We start from the raw sequence: 24,388 nt of genomic DNA, 5'->3' as shown, positions 1-24,388 counted from the left end.
ATCATGTTACCTGGTGACGTCTCCAGAGACGACAGAAAAAAACCTTCACTTTGATTTCACAATAAGAGCGAGTGAGTGAGCTGAGTGTGTAATCTATCAACGATCAATAGGGCCAACGGTTTTTTTTGTTTTGTTTTTTTTGTGATGGGGAAAAAAAATAAATAAATATTCACGTTCCAAAACGGAAAAAAATATTTTTTTTGTTCTTTATTCATTAAAAATTCATCCCCAACATGACAGGAAAAATGTCTCACATTTAAGTTAGGGATGTCCTGATACAACTTTTTCATTTCCAATAAAATGCCGATACTGCAGCCTTGAGTATCAGCCGATACCGATATTGATCTAATATCAGCATGAATCATACATTTTTTTACTTTTTTTTTTTTCTTTAATAATAAATTAATAATTACTTATTTGTAGTGTGAAATGTTGGAAAAGACTTGATCAATTGATGTTAACAATAGTCAGCAACAGTAGGGATGAGAAAAATTGACCCATTTATTATTAACCTATTGATTACATACATTTTAACCTTCAACATAATATCTACAGTATTCTACAATGGAATAAAATAAATAAAAAATGAATTGGGGAAAAAAAAAAAAATAAAAAAAATATATATATATATATATATATATATATATATATATATCGGTAAATCCGGAAATTTGAATCCGTTTTCAGGCTAATATCGGACCCATAACCGATATCGGAACGGGACACTGCTAATTTAAGTGATATTTTACATCAGAAAACATCTGATTGAATGAGTATAAAGTGTAAAAAATGAACAAATGTGTTCAATTCTGCCCATAATTCAACATCTGTAGCCATGTGTTAAGGTTAAAGTAGTGATCGTGTTATCATGTGACTGAAATGAACGCAGATCTTCATCTGAAATGTGTTTTTAATGTTTTGGTTCAGATTATTATGACTGCATTTAAATGTGAAAAGGCTCTGGTTCAAAGTCAGGTTTAGCTGATGATGGTGTAATAACTGAACTGGTGATCATGTTACCTGGTGACACGTCACAGTAGTAGCATCTACAATCACACTGATGTTTTGGATTTTGTCCAATACATAAATCAAAGGTTTAATAAATCATGTTTTGGGATCATATCACACATTTCTATGGGATTTTTCCTGTTAAACCGCTAGCTGGGGGTTAGCATTGTGGCTAACGTCGCTCCCGTGATTTCAGCATAACTATCATGTTTATTTAAGTCCTCTGGACCATATATATGTAAAATCAATAACAGTAGTTGACATTATTTAACATGTTTGGTACAGTTTCAGGAAGTTGAATAACCAATAAAGACATTTAAACAAGTAAAGACAATGAAACGGAAAGAAAATAGATATATTAGTAAAAAACACCTCTCATACAATCAACCCCACAGAACAAATCAACCCATTTTAAACCAAAACATAACGGTCAGCGATCGCAAACCTCCGTGTGGCGCCAAATCTCCTCATTGCCAGATATTGACCATTATCAGGATCATTATCTGATTATTGTAACCACAATAATGTGAGATATGGATCCAATCTGAATTAAACTAACCAACCCAACCCGACATAATGGAGTCAAATTTCACAAAGATCGGTCAATTATGAACCGAGATATGAATTTTTAAAGTTTCAACGATGAGCGATAGGGATTTCTTGGTTTTCAAAACTTTATTCAGAATCAGAAGTATATTGATGTAGATTTCCTCCATGGAATCTTCCATGTCCTAAAGCAGGGGTGTTCAGACGCCAAACACGGACCAGTTTGATCCTAAATCACAGATTATAGGTGGATTTTGTCACCAATTTTCTGTTATTTCGTAACATTGTTGGTGAAAAATTGATCAAAAATGACAGAAAACATGTTTAATAAACAAAGGAAACATACAAGCCCCTAAATACTGTATGTAGTGGAGTTTCATTAAATTGATAAATTTGACCATTTACAACTGGATTATTTGGTAATTTACACAATATTTCATGTTTTCTTGGTCATTCTTAATTTCTCCTGCGGGCTGAAGTGAATGTTCTAAAGCAGTGGTTCTCAAACTTTATTCCCCCATTTCTCGTATTTCTGAATCCAAGTCCCCCCTTATGTCCAAGTACAACATTTGGTCAGAAAACTATTTAAATACAACTATAAATCATAATGAGTGATAACACACATCTTAAAGGATCTCATTTAGTAAAAATGAGTGAATTAAACAGTATTTAATGCCCCTTGAATAGATTTATTTCTAGTTTATATCTTTTCCTGTCGTCTCCCTCCTGGTGTGGAACCAACACTGACTCTTGTATTTTAACTTCATGTTCTAATCAACATAATTTCTATCATCATTTTTTGTGTTTTTGGTGTCATTTTGTTTATTGATCTATATACTTTATTCTTTTTTAGATTATTTTATCTGCATTGCACTATTTTCAGGCGTCTTCTGGGTTTTTCTGAGTTGACTTATGTTTTCTATGTCATGTCAATAAATTTCCCCACTGCGCGATGAATAAAGAATCTCTTTATTTTTGTTATGTTTGCCTGTTCTTTTTATAATTCAGAATATTTTTATTTTATTTTGTGTGTTGTTGGTATTATTGAAATTATTCTCTCAGTGTGCGCGCTTTTGGTGTAATTGTTTATGTTTCTTTTGTGTATTTTGTTGTGATCTTGTGTATTTTTTATTTCATTTAGTGTGTGTCATTTTGTGTTGCTGGTAATAGTGAGTATTTTTCTCTCTTAGTGTGTGTGTGTTGTTGGTGTCATTTTGTGTATTTTGATGTATGTTTGTCTGTTCTTTTCATTATTCAGTGTATTTTTCTCTTATTTTGAGTGTTTTTGTTGTTGTTTTGTGAGTTGCTGGTAATATTCAGTGTGATTATTATTTTTAACTAAGAATAAACCTGATAAAACCCCATATTTTTAATGCTTTTGTTAATTTCTCTTTCTTTCGAGTACAGCTGTAGTGCCATTGCGTACCCCCATTTGAGAAACAGTGCTCCAAAGGGCCAGATTTGGCCCCCGGGCCTCGAGTTTGACACGTTTCCTAAGGTCTATTTTTGGTGTAAATTTTGTGAAAAACTGTTTAGTGCTTTAGATGTAAAGCTGCTGAGAAACGTGGGTGAAAAGGAAAAGCTGAGCTCGTTCTGTCTGTGACTGAACTCTCGCTCACTCCCTCGCTGACTAAAGTTGCCCCGTACCAGGGGCCCCTTCCTCATTGTGTCTTACCCCACCTCCGTCGAACCCGGTGGCCTTGGGCCGGGGAGCAGCGAGTTTACATGGAAACAGTCTTTCATCACCGTGACGCTCTCAGCTCTGCACATCTGCACACAGCAGCACGCCGCACCGCCTGGATACCGCCGTCGCTCATTTATCTCATATAAACGTACCATGTGACCAACGCTGATTTTAGCTGGAGGGGGAAAATAAAACAAAAAGGTAAAATATAATCGTAAAGGGAGATTTTAGAGAAATCTAACTTCTGCTGTGTTGGGTTTGAAAAAACAAACATCCAAGCACCATTTGTTCCCTGTAAATAAACTAATTCAGTTGTACATATTTCATCCCAGTCCCTCCACAATATCTGCTGGGCTCATTTTTAATCTCAAATTATTGAAAGAACTCAATTTTTCCTAAAATCCTGCATTTTTCTTCGGAATTATTCAAAATACCCAAAATAAATAAAAAATGAATGACAAAATGAAGGAAATGTAAGTGAAACTCCTGTTGGGATTGATATGTCACTCAGTGCTTGGTGTTTTACTTACTTTATGTATCTTTTACACATATAAGTACAAACTAGGGCACAATAATGTTGACACGACTTGTTTTCCCGCCTTTAATCTGCGTTTGACTTTAGCGCAAACCGCTCTGTATTTTATATATTACACATCCCACACACATCGGTCTGAAAAAATTCTGAAATTGTTACAAATTGTTCCGTGATTATACAATTAGCATAAGCTACAATGGCCTCATGCAAAGGATTTTCAATTTACACAATTGGTGAAATAAAACAAAAGTTGGGGTCAAGTCGCATAAAGAAAAAATGTTTTATATCCCATAAAAGAATAACCTTTATACTATAAACTATAAGTGAAATCAGATTTGTTTTCTTACATTCTCACAGACAGTTATGGGCCAATGAAAATAGTTTAAAAAAAAAAGTTTATTTATTTTTTTAACTATTTCCAGAGCGTGTGAGCCTAAAACCAATGCATATCTGTGACTAATCATTAGTGATGTGAACAGTCTATGTTCATAGCTCTAAGCTGATCACATTACAGAGAGCTGAGACATATGCTAAGTAGTTTACTGAAGACCCAAACATGTTCCAGACCCAAACACACACTGACTTTGTGACTATTTAGAGGAGCTGACATGTCCACCAGATAGGATGTATAGCAGATCTATTTCTATATTCTGAGAGAGTGGGAGGAGCTTAGTACTATACCATATTTACCTTTCTATGTGATGGAGTTCCTGACATATTGGAAGATGAACATGAAAGAACAATAAGGACACACCCCCTCACTACATTGTGCATATCTCAAAAAGTATCCATCAGATCAAATTAGAAATCTACAGAGTGTCTATTGAATGATCACTAGGGGTGTGCCAAAATATCAATACGACGATATATTGCGATGTTTCGTCTTGCGATACGTTATCAGTTCACTGGTGCCAAATATTGATTTATTTTTTTGTGTGTGTGTTAAGAGCCACTGTGCAGTACACACGTTGTTGTACTTGGCTGTTATTCATGTGAAATGGATTCAGTGAGTAGATAAATTCTGAATTTCTTCAGTGACACAGATATTGTAATGTATCGTGGATAAAATTTCACGCAATATATCGATTATCGCTGTATCATAATAATATCGTTACCGTGGAAGAAAAATAAAAAATTATCACGATGTATTGTATCATGAGGTAGCAATACCAGCCCTATTGATCACAGAACAATTGGTAAAAATTTCAGAATTTTTTTTTAGATCCAAGCGCGTTGGATGTATTTATTTAAATAACACTGAATGACCCACATGCATCAGCAGCTGTAAAACATGAGAATCCCTGAGTGTGATCACCACACAGTGACATGAAAGAAATCTATCATTTTGGTTAGAAAAGCTCCGCCCCCTTCTGTTATTTGACTTTATCAAATAAAAGTGGAATCAGTGTCTCACAAAGTGAGAACAAGAATGTGAAAAGCCACGTGAGACGGAAGTGAACGGAGACATTGGCAATCCTAGTGGGCGTGTGCGGCGTTTCCTCAGGGAAAGCTAGGAGGCTGTACAGTTATCTCCTGTGATGTCATTCTGAACTATACAACCTACTACCTCAACCTGTGGAAAACCAGGAAGGAAACCGCGAAAACAGTGAAATGTACAAGAAAGTCTTAAATAGCCAAACGTTTTTAAAATCAAGTTTAAAACCAGAAAATGAGGCCAAAAATGAGTGGAGAACCTGAATTTTAAAGCTGACTCAATGTTCACATTCAATCAAGTACGTTCAAGGTCGTATAGCCCCGCCCCCAGCCTTTGGGTGGGGTCTGCTATGATGGGAATCAGCAAAATCCAACTCATTCAAGGTCAAACCAGGACAGACGGTTTCTCCAAAAAGGAAATTCCCAAACCTGTGTTGGAGATTTTTTTTTTTAAACCTTTGTAGATGTTGCTGCGTTGCCCAGGGCGACGCCCACCTATAGATACGAGCTTGTGCAGCCAGTTAAACACAAGTTCGGATCTACGGGTTAGCGTCAGCTGGTGCTCTGCTCCTGAAATGTACTTAAAGAATAAAAAAGTAAAGAGTAAAATGAACAAAACATTTTTTTTTTTTTAAACGCAGTGCACCAAAACTTAAGTTTTTTGAATACAATTCAAGAGTGATGTATTTTCTCACATATTTCAAGGCGATTAAAGATGTTTTTCTTTATGAAATCAGCCAAAAATTGCATGAAAGTGGAGGAAAATAAATTAAAATGTATTTTCACATATTTTAAGGCGATTAAAGATGATTTTCTAGCTCCAATCAGCCAATAGTTGCGCAGAAGAATGAAAAACACCATTGGAATGTAAAAATGTCAGAGGATAAAAGATTATTACCAAGAACTTGGTTTTTAACGACAATCGCGATCAAAACAGAGTTCATTTCTCACAAAAAAAACCCCCAAAAGCCTAATTTCTTTGCTTAGTTATCACAATCACATTCAGTCCGCCTTCCTTAAATTCAAATACCTGTAGAAAAAACTAAAAAATCTTTAATTTTTATTTCGTTTCAAAATCTAAACGTTCATAATTGCGACAAATCATCAATCTGAAACTGTAAAAAAGCGCAAAATAAAGAAAAGACGAGCCACAGAAACAGCTTTGAGATCGTCTAATGAATAAAACCCAACGTACCCCGAGCCTCAGACTGAGCCGGTTCAGATCCAGTAACAGGCCATGGATTCAGCGTGTGTTAAAACGGAGGAAAAACAAGTCTAAAGTGCCAGCGAACACCACAGCGAGGAGGAATACTCCTAAAAAAGCACACACTCACAAACACGTGGTAATCCTGCCGCGACCTTGCATCACATCGCTGATTAAAAACTGCATGCAGCACAAAAAACAGGAGCGCGATTTAGTGAGAAGGGGAAAAAAGGAGGAAAAGAGTTGGAATTAATTTTCTAAAAAAAAAAGTCCAAAAAAAGAGAAAGAAGAAGTGCAACAAAATGAAAACAAAAAATAGGAACGTTCCTCGTTCTGTCTGTGTTTCGCCTTCGTGAGCCTGTCGTCGTCCGGTCTCCGTTTTCCGGGCATGGAAGAATCTCAAATCTTTTTTTTTTTTTTTAAAGGTACGGCAAGAGAGAAATGGCAAAAGGTTGAAAGCGGTAAGATGTGAATGAGGAGGAGTTGCAGCGGCGCAGGCAGGGCTGGCTACGAGGAAAGTGGAATTTGTGACAGAGCAAAGGAAAGGGTGGTGTTTTCTTTCCCTTTTTTTTTTTTTTTTTTTTTTTTTTGGGTGCTTCATTCTTGCTTTGGCTTTTTGGGATCCCAGCAGGATCTTTGGCTGCTGCTCTGTCTCCTTCTACTGCTGCCAAACACTGGACAAACCCCTTTGTCTAAAGTCTCTGTTACATAAAGTCAAATTGAGAGATTAGAGCAGAAATAGTTTCAAAGAAAGACGAGTACAGTGCAAGTTCGCAAAGAAACACAGACTGAGCGAAACAAGACGCTACGCTACGAAGCTCACTCTGCATCTGATTATCTTTTCATACCAGAGTAAACCTGAAGTGTGTGTGTCCCCCCTGCCACCCCCCCAACTCCAAAATGGCTGAGGGCCGGGCGGGCCCAGGCTGCTGTCCCTGTCCCTGTCCTCCGCCTCGTCCTCCTGTCCCACTCCTCACCCGTGCCCTTTGTCCCATCAGCCGTCTTTCACAGGGAACAAATAGCTGGAGGTCTACGCGTGAGAAATTGCTTAGCCCACCGTGGAGATGAATTGAAACCCACTGTAAACGTGCACTACGGTCTGTGTTCAGGTGCACGCTTCAGTGTTTTAAAATTATGACAAAAACCCACAAAAATGTCAACAGAAATACACAAAATGATTCTAAAACTGCACATAAAACAGCATCAAAATGCACAGATAACGTGTACAAAAGGACAGAAAAATACACAAAATGAATACAAAACCACATGCAGAAAATGATTCCAAAAACAAAAAGAAAAGTCAAAAAGGAGCTGAAAAATAAACTGAACAACTCCAGAAATAAGAAATAACAAAAAAAGCACAAATTACTTAAAAAAACACACAAAACAACGTAACACTAAAAATAAATATACCAGACACACAAAATGACAAGAATAAAAAAATCCATAAAAACGAAAACATTAAGTCACAAAATGATTCCAAAACCACAAAACTTGACAAAAACACAAATGTACAAATAAAATGCACAAAATTCTTCAAAAAAACAAAACAGGAAGAAGTCAAAAAGGAGCTGAAAAATAAACTAAATGACTTCATAAACACAAAATAACTAAAAAAAAAAAAAAAAAGCACAAAATAACCCAAAAACCACACAAAAATACAACAGAAATCCTAGAAAAGTCAGTGTGTGTCAGACATTAGTAGAATTTCACTTTTCAGCGAGTCGCTAACAACGCTGCAGACACACACACTGAAAACAGGCGACACCCCAAACCTCTCAAAAATCAACCCACAATGCATCTCTCACAATGTGTAAAAGTGGGCGAGGCAAGACGATCAACATCACTAACGTTTAGAGTTTAATATCTACCCAGGGTTCTCGTTAGGAGTGTGACAATACCTCGATACAGCGATATATCGCAATATTTTTTCCCCACGATCGATTATCAATCGATTACAATTTTTTTATTTAAGATTTATTCTTTTAATTTTCAAAACCTTTTCTGCTTTTTCACTAAAATGTGCAGATACATCTTCACAGAAATGTTGTTACTGTTTGTTGAAGGAACCGATATATTTTTTTAGGTTCCCACCCCTCGTTCTCGTGCAAGCTGGTGCACATACAAAACTTTAGCATTTAATAGCTAACATTAAGTTGCAGCTACATTAGTGATTTCCTTAAAAAAATGAATGAGTGAGAAAGAAATTTCTTGTCGCTCACTAAACTGAGACATAAATCATGTTTTATGTTTTTGTTTAACGATTCAAGCCATTATTTTAGCTGATGTTTCAACAACTGTAGCAAAGAAAATAATAATAAACGACCGACAACAGCTGCTAAACACCGATGAGAAACAGGAACTAGAAATATTTCAGAATAAAATAAAAAGATGAAGATGAGAAGAAATTTCATTCACATACACACAAGGTTCACTAACCAAAGTTGTATTAATACACCAGATATGGGAAACTGGTGGCCCGGGGGCCACATATGGCCTTCAGCCTACATTTGTATGGCCCCCAAACAAATACACAAATTGATTGAAAAGCAACTAAAAACTTCTAAAAATGAACTAAATGACTACAGACAGAAGAAATCATCAAAAAGTACAAATTGACTAAACAAAATGCATGTAAAAACCCACAAAATGGAAAAGAAATACACAAAATGATTCCAAACACAAAATGACAGATAAAATACACAAAATGATGAAAATACACATGATTACAAAACCGCACATGAAACATCACAAAAACACATAAAATGTCTGGTAAAATACACAAAATGATAAAATTACACAAAATAATTACAAAAACACACAATTTGAGAAATTCACTAAGATCATTAAACCCACAAAATACACAAAAGTGCACAAAATAATTACAAAAACCAACAAAACAACAGCAGATATACAAAAAATTATTCTAAAACCTCAGATGAAACATAAAAACACACAAAATGATGGATAAAATATAGAAAATGACAAAATTATACAAAATAATTACAAGAACCTACAAAACAACAGCAAAAATACACAAAATGTCAACAAAACCACAAATGAAACATAACAAAAACACACAAAATGACAGATGAAATGCACAAAATGATGAAAATACACAAAATAATTACAAAAAGACAAAATCACACTTAATTATTACAAAAACTGACAAATTAAGAAGTGAAATATCAAAAACTATGTGCAAAAACCCAAAAAAGGACATTAGAAATATAGAACATGATTCCAAAACACACACGAATCATGACAAAAATGGACAAAATCACAAAAACCCGTAAAACATCAGAAATACACTAAATGATTTTAAAACTGCACATGAATGTAACGGCCAAAAAATTCACTGTTTACACACGAAACATGACAAAACCCACAAAATGACATAAAATACACTGAATTAAAAAAAAACCCACAAAACATCAGGAACACACAAAACGATTCTAAAACTGCACACAAATCATCACAAAAACACACAAAATGACAGATAAGATACACAAAACAACATCAGAAACAAAACCATTACAAAACCGCACACGAAACAGGACGAAAACACACTAAATAACAGATAAAATACACAAAATGATGAAATTACACAAAATGATTTCAAAACCGCACATGAAACATGACAAGAACCTATAAAATGGCAAATGAAATTTACAAAACAACAAAAGTATACAAAACAATTGAAAGAAACCCAAAAAAGGACATCAGAAATATACAAAATGATTCCAAAACACACACAAATCATGACAAAAATGTACAAAATGACAGATAAAATACACAAAATGATGAAAATACACAAAATCATTACAAAAACCCACAAAGCGTAGAAAGAAATGTAAAAAAACATGCACATGAAACATGACAAAAACACATAAAAAATGACAGATAAGACACATAAAATGACTTCAGGACATAATAAAAACAATAGTTGAGCTGAACATAGACGGGTGAACTCCAGCTGAACCTCATTCTAAAGCCATCATAGTTGTTTATTTTGTGTGCAAATCAAATCTCGCTTGGTATCGTCATAAAGAAACCTATTTATGCTCCAACAGGAGACAGAAGGAGCTGCTTTTATTCACCTTTTCATTGTTGTGTGTGTGATCTCAGCCCTTTCTGCAGTTGTCTGCATGTCCCTAACTGTTCCCTCCTTTCACTACAATCATCAAATATTCTGCTCACGCACAACTGCGGCAACCATTCCCCCCATTAATCCACACCACAGACATTCTGGCCCAGCGTCTCCTCTCCCTGTCAGCCAGCACTCCAACGTCTCAATGTCTGGGCACTTTCAGCTCAGTGAGGCCCCATGCCCAACACACACACACACACACACACACACACACACACACACACACACACACACACACACACACACACACACACACACACACACACACACACACACACACACACACACACACACACACACACACACACACACACACACACACACACACACTAGAGTACTATCATCCTGTAAGAGCTCATTATGGGAAACGCACAGAATCACAATCAAAGCAAAGGTCACGTCAGGATAACAGACGCTAACACAGCTAAGCTAACACACACTCAGTATCTTATCAGCATGTTCAACCACGCACAGCTTTTACTTTCACATCCACGGGAAAGGATGAAAAAAAAATACACAAAAGGATAACAATAACTCAAAATGACAGGTAAAACACACAAAAAAAAAAAAAAAATACAAAATAATTACAATAACACACAAAACAACAGGTAAAAGACACAAAAAATTGACAAAAATACACAAAATAATTAGAATAACTCACAAAACAACAACAGAAGTAGGAAAAACGTATTCCAAGAACACAAAAAGAAAATCAAAAAGCTGCTGGAAAATAAACTAAATTACTCCAGGCATAAGATATAACATAAAAGCACAAAATAACCCCCAAAAACACACAAAACAACAAAAATAAACATGCCAAAAACACATAAAAGGACATAAAATACAAAACAAACAAAAAAAAAAATACTAAAAACAAATAACATCAGAGACAAAACGATGAAAATGCACAAATTAATTACAAAAACCAGCAAAACCACAATAAGAAAAAACTAAATATGCCAAAACACAGAATAACAAATCAAAAACACTACACAAGATAATGTGAAAACACAAAATGAAAGATAACACACAAAATGATTCTCTACACAAACGCGACAAAAAAATATCAAATGATTGAAAAATTATTATAAAAACTATAAAAACAACAGAAGTACAAAAAATGATTCTAAAAACACACAAAACATGACAAAAACACACAAAAGGACAGATAAAACACTCAAAGTGAACACAAAAATACAAAAAAATAATGTCAGACACAAAACGAGGAAAATACCCAAATTACAAAAACCAACAAAACCACAATAAGAAAAACACAAAATCATTCAAACACACAGAATAATAGATCAAATACACTACACAATGACAATACACAAAATTATTAAAAACAAAACAAAAAACATACGACAACAAATACATAAAATTAAAGATAATACGCAAAAAAATATTCTAAAAAAACCCACAAAACAACAGAAATACACAATTATTCCAAAACTACACAAACATTACAAAAACACACAAAATGGCCCAAAAACAGAACAATCTAAAATTTTAAAACAAATAACAAATAAAAAAGGTTCAACATTTATGAAGAATGCAGTATATATATATATATATATATATATATATATATATATATATATATAGTTTGTGTGTCTACAGACGGGCAGCTATACACATCCACTACACAATGAGGAAATGACCAACTATTCATGGCGGCCCGCTGTGTGGTGGGAGGAGCTTTAAAGGCCGCGCTAACAACGCAGGAAGGAGAAAATGATCCAATTAGTGGATTAATTGCTTAATGTCTTTTTATCTGCAGGATTCACTGGCTTCTACTAATCAGTGAAAGAATGCAGCCAAACGCTGGATGTATTAACACATCTCTGCTGACAGGGTCTCACGGGGAGGGGGAGGAGCCTATTTCTACACTTGTTCCTTCTTTTGAACGCCTGCTTTACCTCTATCCAGCTGTGCACCAACTTCTCTCCATTTCCAGATGTTCGTCGTCCTTTTATCGTAACCTTCATCAAACGAGAGCTTAAGTCGGGCTTCACAGGAGTCTTTGAAAGAGCACAGGCTCCGCCCACTTCTCCCTCTCATTCATTCACTTTCATTTTGAACTGTGCACCGGTAGACGGGCACAGAGGGTAGCGCCATGGTTACCTGGCACCCAGCCATCTCATTACACTGCCAATTGATTCTGGCCCGCTGCCATGTCCGCTGTCCCCCCCCCCCCAACCCCAAACCCCTCGCCATCACCACTGAGCCCCAGACTGTCTGCAGCAACGGAGATTTCACAGCCTGCAGGAACAGCTTCACTTAAATACATGTAACTTAGCGTTTTATACATACATGCACGCACGCACGCACGCACTCATGACCTCAAACGCTTCCGTCCAATATTCAGCCCATAGGAAGAAAAGATTGTTTTTACACAAAATAAAAGAATCGATTCCCTTCAAAATCATGCAAAGCCTGCAGAGTTCAAAGCACAGACGTGTTTCAAGGAAAAACAAAAGGATGAAAAAACTATTTACCATTTGTTTTTGTTCACTTTAAACCCAATACGAGCATCTAATGTTGTACAAAACTAAAAATTAACACAATGACAAAAATACACAAAACAGGAAAAGGCACAAGTTACTCCCAAAACACCAGAAAAACACACAAAATGATTTAAAATATACGCAAAAATATATATATAAAAAAAAAACACTCCAAAAAATACACAAAACAAGACTTCAAAAAGACTTCAAAGATGTACAATAAACACAAAAGAGCGACAAAAATGACACCAATTACAGTGGGGCAAAAAAGCATTTAATCAGCCACCAAATGTGTAAGTTCTCCATTTAAAAAGATGAGAGGCCTGTAATTTTCATCATAGATAAATCTCATCTATGAGAGACAAAATGTGGGAAAAAAAATCCAGAAAATCACATTGTAGAATTTTAAATGAATTAATTTGCAAATTACGGTGGAAAATAAGTATTTGGTCATACAAAATTTAATCTCAATACTTTGTAATGTACCCTTTGTTGTCAATGACAGAGGTCAAACGTTTTCTCTGTCTTCACAAGGTTTTCACACACTGTTGCTGGTAGTTTGGTCCATTCCTCCATGCAGATCTCCTCTAGACCAGTGATGTTTTGGGGCTGTCGCTGGGCAACACGGACTTTCAACTCCCTCCAAAGACTTTCTATAGGGTTGAGATCTGGAGACTGGCTAGGCCACTCCAGGACCTTGAAATGATTCTTACGAAGCCACTCCTTTGTTGCCCGGGCGATGTGTTTGTGATCATTGTCGTGCTGAAAGACCCAGCCACGTTTCATCTTTAATGCCCTTGATGATGGAAGGAGGTTTTCACTCAGAATCTCATGATACATGACCTCATTCATTCTTTCCTGTACACGGATCAGTCGTCCTGGTCCCTTTGCAGAGAAACGGCCCCAAAGCATGATGTTACCACCCCCATGCTTTACAGTAGGTATGGTGTTCTTTCTTCTCCAAACACGACGAGTTAAGTTTTAACCAAAGAGTTCTATTTTGGTTTTATCTGACCATATGACATTCACCCAATCCTCTTCTGGATCATCTAAATGCTCTCTAGCAAACTTCAGACGGACCTGGACATGTAGTGGTTTAAGCAGGGGGACACGTCTGGTACTGCAGGGTCCCTGGTGGCGTAGTGTGTTACTGATGGTAGCCTTTGTTACTTTGGTCCCAGCTCTCTGCAGGTCATTCACTAGGACCCCCCGTGTGGTTCTGGGATTTTTGCTCACCTTGTGATCATTTTGACCCCACGGGGTGAGATCTTGCGTGGAGCCCCAGATGGAGGGAGATTATCAGTGGTCTTGTATGTTTTCCATTTTCTAATAATTGCTCCCACAGTTGATTTCTTCACACCAAGCTGCTTACCTATTGTAGATCCAGTGTTCCCAGCCTGGTGCTGGTCTACTATTTAGTTCCTGGTGTCCTTTGACAGCTCTTTGGTCTTGGCCATAGTGGAGTTTGGAGTGTGACTGTTTGAGGTTGTGGACAGGTGTGTTTTATACTGATAACAGTTCAAACAGATTCCATTAATACAGGTAACGAGTGGAGGACAGAAGAGCCTCTTAAAGAAGAAGTTACAGGTCTGTGAGAGACACAAATCTGGCTTGTTTGTAGATGACCAACTACTTATTTTACCAAGGGATTTACTAATAAATTCATAAAAAATCCTACAATGTGATTTTCTGAATATTTTTTTCTCATTTTGTCTCTCATAGTTGAGGTTTACCTATGGTGAACATTATAGGCCTCTCTCATCTTTTTAAGTGGGAGAACCTGCACAAAAGGTGGCTGACTAAAAAATTTTTGCCCCACTGTATTACAAAATAACTTGCAAAACAAGAATGGAATACACAAAAATGACTACAAATTCAAACAAAAATACACACAATCCCTTAGTTGTTTCCTGTGTTAATGCTCTGATTGGTCATTATTCTAATGCTGACGTACAGTAAATGTTGATCATGTGACACTCACATCAGACACAGTCACATGATCAGAGTCTCTCATCTCTGATCTAGTCATATACGTCTATGTTTATGATCACTTTAAATCATGTAATCTGTGGTGGAGAAGTGCAGGTATCTGTGTTGCTCAGATTCCAGCCTTCAAGCTCCACCCCTTCTCTTTCTCAGCAGCCAATCATCAGTGGTCTGCAGCGCTCAGTCTCTGCTGCCTCTGGCGTGAAGCCTGCAGCTCCAGCTCTTAGAATTCCACCAGAGTTTCCTCCTCCCCCTCCTCCCCCCTCCATGGGGTAGGCTGGTTCACTGTGTCCTTAGATAACCCGTGTGTGTGTGTGTGCGTGTGTGTGTGTGTGTGTGTGTGCGTGTATGTGTGTGTAGGAAGGGGCCCCCACACAGGGACAGGGACCGCTCTCTGACCAGCGTTCTCACATCGGACCACCATGTGCCGCAGTAATCATTCTTATTACTGCCACAAAGCTCCGTGCACAACGTTGATTCACACACACACACGCACACACACACGTAAAAGGCAAAGTAATGAATACTTTAGTATTGCTTCTACACAGAGGACGTCTTCATCTGCCAGCGTTTCTAATTCATCATTAAGAGGAAAAACAGGATTCTGTTTGTTTACACAAATAACTTCATTTACTCACATTTAACTGTTAATCTACAGTTTTAGTTCAACACACGTATCGAAGCAACACAAAATTCACAAACACGTGATTGCGTCTGATCTGAGGGTCACATGATCAGTATTTACAGTAATTCAGCATTAGAATAATGAGCAATCAGAGCATTAACACAGGAAACTACAAATGGTGTGTGCGTATATAATCGTATATGTTGATGTTTTCCTTGTGTTTGAAGTCATTTTTTAAGTTGTGGTTTCATTTACTTTAGTTATTTTTGTACTCGTCTGTTGTGTGTTTGGAGTAATTCTGTGTATTTTCGTGTGTTTTTGGCATTTTTCTCTATTTTTTTGTGCATTTTATTCCCGTCTTGGATATTGTTCTGTTCTTGCTGTGTTCTGGGAGTCATTTTGTGTAACTTCGTTGTCACTGTAATTATTTGTGTTATTGTTGTATGTTTTTTCATCATTCTTTTGTGTATTTGTCTGTAATGAAATACACAATAAGCAATCCAAAAACATAAAACCCCCAGAAAAATGCAATAAATGACTAAGAAAACATACAAAATAACAAAAAAAAAACACACAAAAAGATAACAAAAAATACACAAAATGACTAAAAACATACTAAACTTTGTATGGTTGTGTTTTGCATTTTTGTCCATTTGCGTATTTTTCTGTAAGTTTGTATGTTTTTTTTAGTCATTTGTTGTTGTTTTGTGTGTTTCTGTTATTTTTGTTTACTTTTTGTGTGTTTTTATGTACTTTTGTATGCTTTTTGAGTCAGGTTGTGTATTTTTCTGTAATTTCGTGTTTTTTGAGCCATTTTGTGTATTTTTGTTGTCAATTTGTCAGTGTTTTTGATTATTTTTGTTATATTGTCAATTTCTCTGTTATTTAGTCTATTTTTTGTTATTTTTGTAATTTTTTGTGTTTTTGTAGTTATTCTGTATTTCTTGCCATTTTGTAAATTCCTCTCTTATTTGACCTATTTTCAGTCATTGGTTTTATGTTGTTTTTGTCGATTTTGTCAGGTGTTTTGTGTGTGTCTTTGTTTTTGTTGTTGTTTTTTGAGTTATTCTGTGTATTTCTATTGTAATTTTGTTAGTTTTTTGGTTATTTTTGTGTATTTTTGTTGTCATTTTGTAAATGTATCTGTTATTGAGTCGGTTTTTTGTTATTTTGACATTGTTTTTAGGTATTCTAGTGTCTTTTTGTAGTTTTTTGAGTTATTCTGTGTATTCTTGCTGTCGTTTTGTAAATTGCTCTCTTATTTTGTTTATTTTCAGACATTGGTTTTATGTTGTTTTTATCTATTTTTGTTGTCATTTTGTCAGGTTTTTGTGTCTTTTTCAGTTATTTTGTGTATTTTTGTTGTCATTTTGTCTATTTTCAGTCATTTTGTCCATTTTTTTCTTTTGGTTATTTTTGTGTGCTTTTGTTGTCTTTTTGTGAATATTGCTGTAATTTTATCAGTTTTTTGAGTCATTTAATGTGTTTACTTTGAGGGCAGCGCGTCTGGACTGAATCTATGATTATCAATTATTACGTGTATTGTTTGTGAAGCAGGAGTAGAACGTACACACACACACACACACACACTCTCCCTCGTTGTTACCTTGAGCAGCGCCCCCCGTACACCCCCTGTCCTGTGTGTGAGTGTGTCTGGGTCCTGCAGGAGAGGCTTTGTCTGCGAACACTGGAGCCCGGCCGGGCCCATGGGGGCCCGACCCATGAATGCCCACACTGTGAGAGCCGCTCTCTATTCTTCACAACACTTTCTCTACCGGAATGCCTGAGCAGTGAGGTAAGGAGAACGTGCGCACACACACACTCACTTTCCCTGCATCAGACGCGTGCACGTGTAGCCGCACATACACCGTGCTTTACACACAGACTGAATGAGTCATGCAGCGTTTGTGTGTGCGTGTGTGTGTGTGTGTGTGTGTGAACCCTCTCACGCAGCTCAAACGTCCTGAGAGCCTTTCTCTTTCTCCTCCATCAGGCCCTGCCAGCATCTCCGTCTAATTAAAAAGCACTGGGTCCAAATGCATCTCCCAGCATTCCCTCTGCCTCACACAAGCCCCACATGTGGAATGTTAGTGACTGAGGTGATTAACAACTTCTCAGAGACTTCTAATTCCCTCCCTCAGTGGCCGTGGGACTCACACGCAGCCATCAAAAACATGTTCTGGATTTAGAATCCAATTTAAACCCAGAGATGGACCACTTTTATCACAGCGCATGTGACTATCTGATCTGAGGGTCACATGATCAACATTCATGTCAGCGTTAGAAGATGTAGAAGCTTCATTGTCATTGCACTGATAAGACAATAGAATTACATCTCTTTGGCAGCAGTCAGTCAGTCAAACAGCAGAAAGATTAAAATATGTAGTCATAAATAGGATTTAAAATATATAAATAAAGACAGTTCGGGAGTAGAGGCTAAAAGGCACAACAGTAAAAGGAATACATTAATGACCAGTTATTAACTGATGTCATTTGGTGTATTTATGGAGTCATTTTTTGTGTTTTTGTGCATTTATGGCGTCATGTTCTGTGTTTCTGTAGGCGTTTTGTATATTTTCAAATTCATTTTTTGTGTATTTTTGGAGTCATTTTCTATGTTTTTGTATATTTCTGGAGTCATTTTGTTTGTGTTGTTGGTGTTTACTATATCATTTCTCATTTTATGTGATATTTGTTGTTGTTTTGTGTATTTTTGGAGTCATTGCGTGTCGTTTCGCATAATTTTTTAGTCATTTTGTGTGTTTTTGTTGTTTGTGTATTTTTGTTGTATTGTATATTTTCTCAATTTTGTTGTTTTGCATACATTTTAGAGCTATTTTGTTGGTGTTTATGATTTTATTTCTCATTTTGTGTATTTTTGTTGTTGTTTTGTGTATGTTTGGAGTCATTTTGGGGTTGCCGTTTTGCATAACTTAATGTAATTAATGTTTTTATAGTCATCATCTTTTCATTATTATAGTGGTCTTTTGTGTGTTTGTCTGGTCATTTTATGTATCGTTCTTTAATTTTGTGTGTTTTACTAGCATCATTTCATGTGTTTCTCGTGTTTTCGCCAAAGTGACTTTCCAACAAACACTGTCTTTGTCTTATGAATTTACCCAAGAAATCACTGTAAGAATAAAGTAAAAGCCTTTCTATGCATACATCTATGGGACTCCACATCCCACAATGCAATGCACCAAACTTCATCATTATGTTAATGATGAGAATATTTAGAATAAAAACAAATTTGTAAATAAAATCATTGACTTTCCTTGACAGTTAGTGAACTTTCTGCTGAGTTTGACCTCCAAACCAACTAACGCTGAGTCATTGTAAGCGGTGGAGCAGCCGTGGGGCAGACTGTCGCCTCCTCGCTCTGTGAGAACACAGTATTTGATCAGAATAGAAGCAAAGCTCAGAGTGAGACGACTAACAGGCTGCAAATAACTTTTGGAAATCGTCCCTTCACAAACAGCGTGCTCACTGTGAGCTAAAGTTAACCAGACTATCACCTCATCCACAGTCACAGAGAAACTAACCTCCAAACTTTCAGATCCACAAAACGTAAAAAACTAAACAAACAGCAGCAGAAAAAGTGTGAGATTTATTCTGGAACAATGAGGTTTGAAATGAAATTATAACCACCAACAGGTTCAGGTGAAGAACCACAGACGAACAACTTTAATCACAGTCGAAACACTGATCTGAGGGTCACATGATCAACATTTCAGCAGTCGTTTTGTGTTGACTTGTCTTAATTTGTGTATTTGTGTTGTGTTTTTGATGTAACTTTCTTTGTTATAAGTTTTTGTATTTTTCTGTAATGTGTGTATTTTGGAATCATTCTGTGCATTTTTGTTGTTTTTTGTTTGTCATGAGTCATTTTGTGTATTTCTGTTGTATTTTTGTCGTCACTTCTTGTATTTTTCTATAATATGTATTTATTTTACACAATCAGTGTGTTTTTGCAGTTGTTTTGTGGCATTTTTCTACTATTTTGTGTGTTTTGTTGTCATTTGGTGAGTTTGGGGCCTCGTCCTCACCTGTAAGTCAGTGATTCCCACCATTCTCTCCCGTCCCTTAGAAAAACTACATGTTTAGTTTCACTCAAACCAATCAGAGATCTTTACAGGGCGTAAGACATGACTAATGACGGGGGAACGCTATCATGAGCAAGCGAGCCTCCATTCCACAAACCAAGTGTGCTCATGCATCAGCCCAGGGTGTGTGTGGACAGCAGTGTGGTTTCCTCTACTGTCTGTGTTTGTTCCATGACTCAGATCTACTTTCACTAGTGAATCAGCATGAATCACATCAACCAAACCCAACCCCCCCCCCCACTCGGCATGTGCTGCGGTGGAAGCTAACGCAGGGGATTTACCGAAAAAAACTGAATCTGAACAAGGAAAAATGTGGAGAATTCTAATATAAGTCAATGAATTTTTATTTAAAGCTGTGAGACAGATTTTAAAAAGGAAATTGAAACACACACACACACACACGTTTTGTTGTCATTTTGTGTCTTTCTGGAGTAATTTTGTGTATTCTTGTGTATTTAAACTAATTTCGAATATTTTCTCCATTTTGAATGTTTTTGTTGTCATTTTGTGTATTTTCTCTATGATATATGTATTTGTCATTTTATATATTTTTCTCTCATTTTGTATGTTTTTGCTGTCATTTAGGCAGTGTTTTTAGGTATTCTAGTGTGTTTTTGGATTTATCATTGTCATTTTGTAAATTGCTCTCTTATTTTGTCTATTTTCAGTCATTAGTTTTATGTTTAGTGAGTTTTTTAAAATCATTCTGTGGATTTTTGTTGTCATTTTTATATTTTCTCTCATTTTGTATGTTTTTTTGGTTGTTTTTTTTAAAACCATTGTGTGTATTTTTGTTGATGTGTAGATCTTTTCTCATTTTGTATGTTTTTGAAATCATTTTGTGGATTTTTGCTGTAATTATTAGATTTTGATGTGTGTTTTAAGAGTCATTCTGTGTGTTTACTCTGGGGGCCACATGTGGCCCCGTCTGTGGAAGTTAAATGAAATAATGCTGCAGTGTTTACAGAACAACAGAGACTATTTTTAACATTGGATAAATAGTTTAACAAAAGCCTTTTAACATTGGTTGGTTGTTTAAAATTTGAATTTATCACTTTAAAGTAGGGACGAGCACTTATTTACACACTATGGTTTTATTCATTATTAATATTACTAACAGCATTAATCGTCCAAATATAGGAGCAGACTGAATAAACTAAACGTATTTATTCATGTAGTGTGAGTTAAAGCTCGACACTCTCTCACACACTGAGTGACGCTCTGAGCTGACTTCAGGCCATCACATCAAAGCTGAACATTACACATCCAACCACATCCAACAACAGTGTGGTTGGAGGAAAGGAGGTCACGTCAGCCCAGCAGGTTTCTATGTGAGGTCCAGTGACAGAAATAGCAGGATTACTGCACAGACACATAGAAAACATGGAGTCATCAAAAGCCTTTGATATTATCAACACATGATAAAGGGCGTGGATCAGTAATTCTAGCTTATTATCAGGGTAGCATCCATCTGAGCAATAACACAACAAAGGCTTTGTGTGTGTTTTAGGACTCATTTTGTGTGTTCTTGTTGTCAGTGGGTGTATTTCACTCACATTTTGCATGTTTTTTTTTAATGTTTTGTGTTTCTGGAGTTTTTTTGTGTGTTTTCCATCATAATGTGTGTTTTTCTATCATTTTGTGTATATTTAATTTCATCTTATGTATTTGACTCACATTTTGTATGATTTTCACGTTGTTTTTTGTAGAGATTTTTATGTGTATTTTGAGTCAGGTTTTATATCTTTGTCGTCATCTTGTGTATTTTACTCACATTTTGTATGTTTTGTGTCGTTTTGGGTGTTTGGAGTCATTGTGTGTGTTTTTGTTGTCCTGTATTGTGTTTTCTTTTGCCATTTTGTGTGTCTTTGTTATTTTGTGTATTTTACTCATATTTTGTGTGCATTTGTTGGCATTTTGTATTGTTTTTTTATGTTTTGTGTTTTTTGGAGAGATTTTTGTGTGTTTTTTGAGTCAGTTAGTGTACCTTTGTTGTCATTTTGTGCATTTTATTCACATTTTGTATGTTTTATATGTTGTTTTGTGTTTTTGGAATGATGTTTTTGTTATCCTGTGTGTTGTCTTGCCATTTTGTGTGTCTTTGTTGTTATTTAGTGCATTTTGTGTGTTTTTCCATCATTTTGTGTGTTTATGGAGTCATTTTATGTGTTTTACTCACATTTCGTATGTTTGATATGTCGTTTTGTGGTTTTGGAGTCATTTCGTGCATCTTTGTTGTCCTATATTTGTGTGTTTTTGTTGTCATTTTGTGTGTTTTTCCAGTTTGAGAACATATTAAGTGCATTAAGGAGTGACTTGTAGCAACAGGTTAGCTCAGGAAGTGAGAATTAGTGGAGACTCGACTTACCAGAGTCACTGACTGGTGTTTTCCTCCCATAATCAACTGATATTTCAATATCCTGTGGAAGAGAGTAAACACAGTATGAGGAACAAATAGTGATTAATAATTAGGCTTTGATGTGTTACTAATGACAGCACAAACAGCAGGAGAACGCTGTGATAGAGCTGGAGACGCTTTGGTGAAAATCCAGGTCAGGATTTGTCTCTCAGTGTTATGTAACACACTATATGGGCCACAATGAGCTGCAGTTCAAACCAGAGTCACAGTGTGAGAGGAGGCAGCAGCACTGTACACACACACACACACACACACACACACACACACACACACACACACACACACACACACACACACACACACACACACACACACACACACACACACACACACACACACACACACACACACACACACACACACACACACACAAGTCACCGTCTGTTTCTGGCTTTGTATCACTTCTGTTTTGGTATTGCCTCATGCTATGAACAGTCCCTAATGTCTCCTTAATAATGTTATAACAGACGGACAGAGGGACAGACGAATGGAAGGAGAGACGAAAAGACGAAGGGACAGACAAACGGAAGGACTGATGGAGGGAGAGACGAACAGACAGACAGACAGATGGAGGCAGGGACAGACAAAGGGAGACGAACAGACAGACCGACGGATGGTGGGAGAGACCAACAGACGGAGGGACAGACGGATGGAAGGAGAGAGGGACAGACAGAGGGACAGATGGACGGACGGACAAAGGGAGAAACAAACAGAGGGAAGAATTGACAGACAGATGGACGGACGGATGGAGGGAGGGAAAGACAAATGGAGGGACAGACGGACAAAGGAACGGACAGACTGACGGAGGGACAGTAACAAGGTCTTGTCAATCAGTCACTGCTACCCCTCTCTCAAACACACATGCGTGCACACACACGCACGCATAGGGTAGGATATCCGCAATGGTTGCCATGGCACCAGACAGCTCCTCATTTCCTCAGACAACAGCTAGCTGTGATTGTGTGTGCGTGTGTGTGTGTATCCAAATGGTAAACTGTCTAAGGAAACATCTCAAACATGTGTTCAGTTGCAGTTAAGTGATATTAGTGTCCGTCGTTCTCAGTTATAATAATGTTATAATAAGTTATAAAAGTTATAATAACGATTTTAATAACATTATAATAAAAGTATAAAGTTATTATAGCCGTTTTAATAACATTATAATAAAAGTAGTAAGTTATTATAATGGTTTTAATAACGTTATAATAAAAGTAATAACAGTTTTAATAACAATTTTAATAACAATTTTAATAACGTGATAATAACAGTTATAATAAGTTATAATCTTCCTCAATCCATGTGTTGAAGAACCACTTCCATCTAAAACCATCTCCAACTAGGGCTGGGCAATATATCACAATTCAACATATATCGAGTTTTCTATTTTGGTGATATATATATATTAAAAAAAAACATCACAATTTCACCAATAACAATATAATTTTATTGTATAGCTTATTTTTAGGACTGTCAATCGATTTGAAAAAATAAATGAACAAATTAATCGCACTATTTTTTGTAATTAATTGCAATTAATGGCATTTTTCTACTTAAAACTGAAGCTTGTATTTATAGAAAATCATGGAATTAATTTAGAATTAACACAGAAAGTCTATTTTAGAGAAAAAGACTAAAGTAGCACATAATGTGCAGGATGGATTTTTTTTATTTTATTTTGATTTTTTTATTTCTCTCTTTTCTTTCCTTCTGTCTTTTCTTTTTTCTGCTTTTCTTCCTTTTCACTTTGGTAAGACTGAGTTTAAAAATACTGAGATTCATATTGTATGATGCCATATGAATTTCATCCACGTGACCTGCTGATTCTTAAATTCTACTCCAGCAGATGGCACTGTCTACTTGACACTGCAAAGATCCACACACACACACACACACACACACACACACACACACACACACACACACACACACACACACACACACACACACACACACACACACACACACACACACACACACACACACACAGGATGTTCATTTAAAGCAGTATTAACTCATGCAGGCTGTAGGCAACAGGCGGCGTGGGGACCATATGCGACCCTCAGGCTAATGTTGTGTAGCTCCCCAAGGTAAACGATAAAAACGACTCCAGAAATGCACAAAACAACTAGGATGCAAAAAAATGATAGAAAAATGTACAAAATGACAATCTGCCTCAGGGCAGCTGTG

General features: G+C 36.4%; 1 long non-coding RNA gene across 2 annotated transcripts in view; it reads right to left on the bottom strand.

Annotated features, from left to right (window-relative positions):
- LOC114476233 (uncharacterized) overlaps positions 1–24,388 on the bottom strand; it is a 59,114-nt gene that overhangs the window by 12,287 nt on the left and 22,439 nt on the right. Inside the window, exons 2-3 of one of the 2 annotated variants that reach the window (XR_003675548.1) lie at positions 22,151–22,202; positions 21,008–21,144 (exon numbers count right to left, since the gene is read on the bottom strand). This is a non-coding gene — a long non-coding RNA (uncharacterized LOC114476233). Of the gene's footprint in view, positions 1–21,007; positions 21,145–22,150; positions 22,203–24,388 lie in introns of those variants that run through there. The other variant, XR_003675549.1, reaches the window with a different exon arrangement.

This window comes from Gouania willdenowi, chromosome 14 (genome assembly GCF_900634775.1).
Source record: "Gouania willdenowi chromosome 14, fGouWil2.1, whole genome shotgun sequence".
NCBI lineage: Eukaryota > Metazoa > Chordata > Actinopteri > Blenniiformes > Gobiesocidae > Gouania > Gouania willdenowi.
This window is presented reverse-complemented; position numbering and strand designations above follow the sequence as displayed.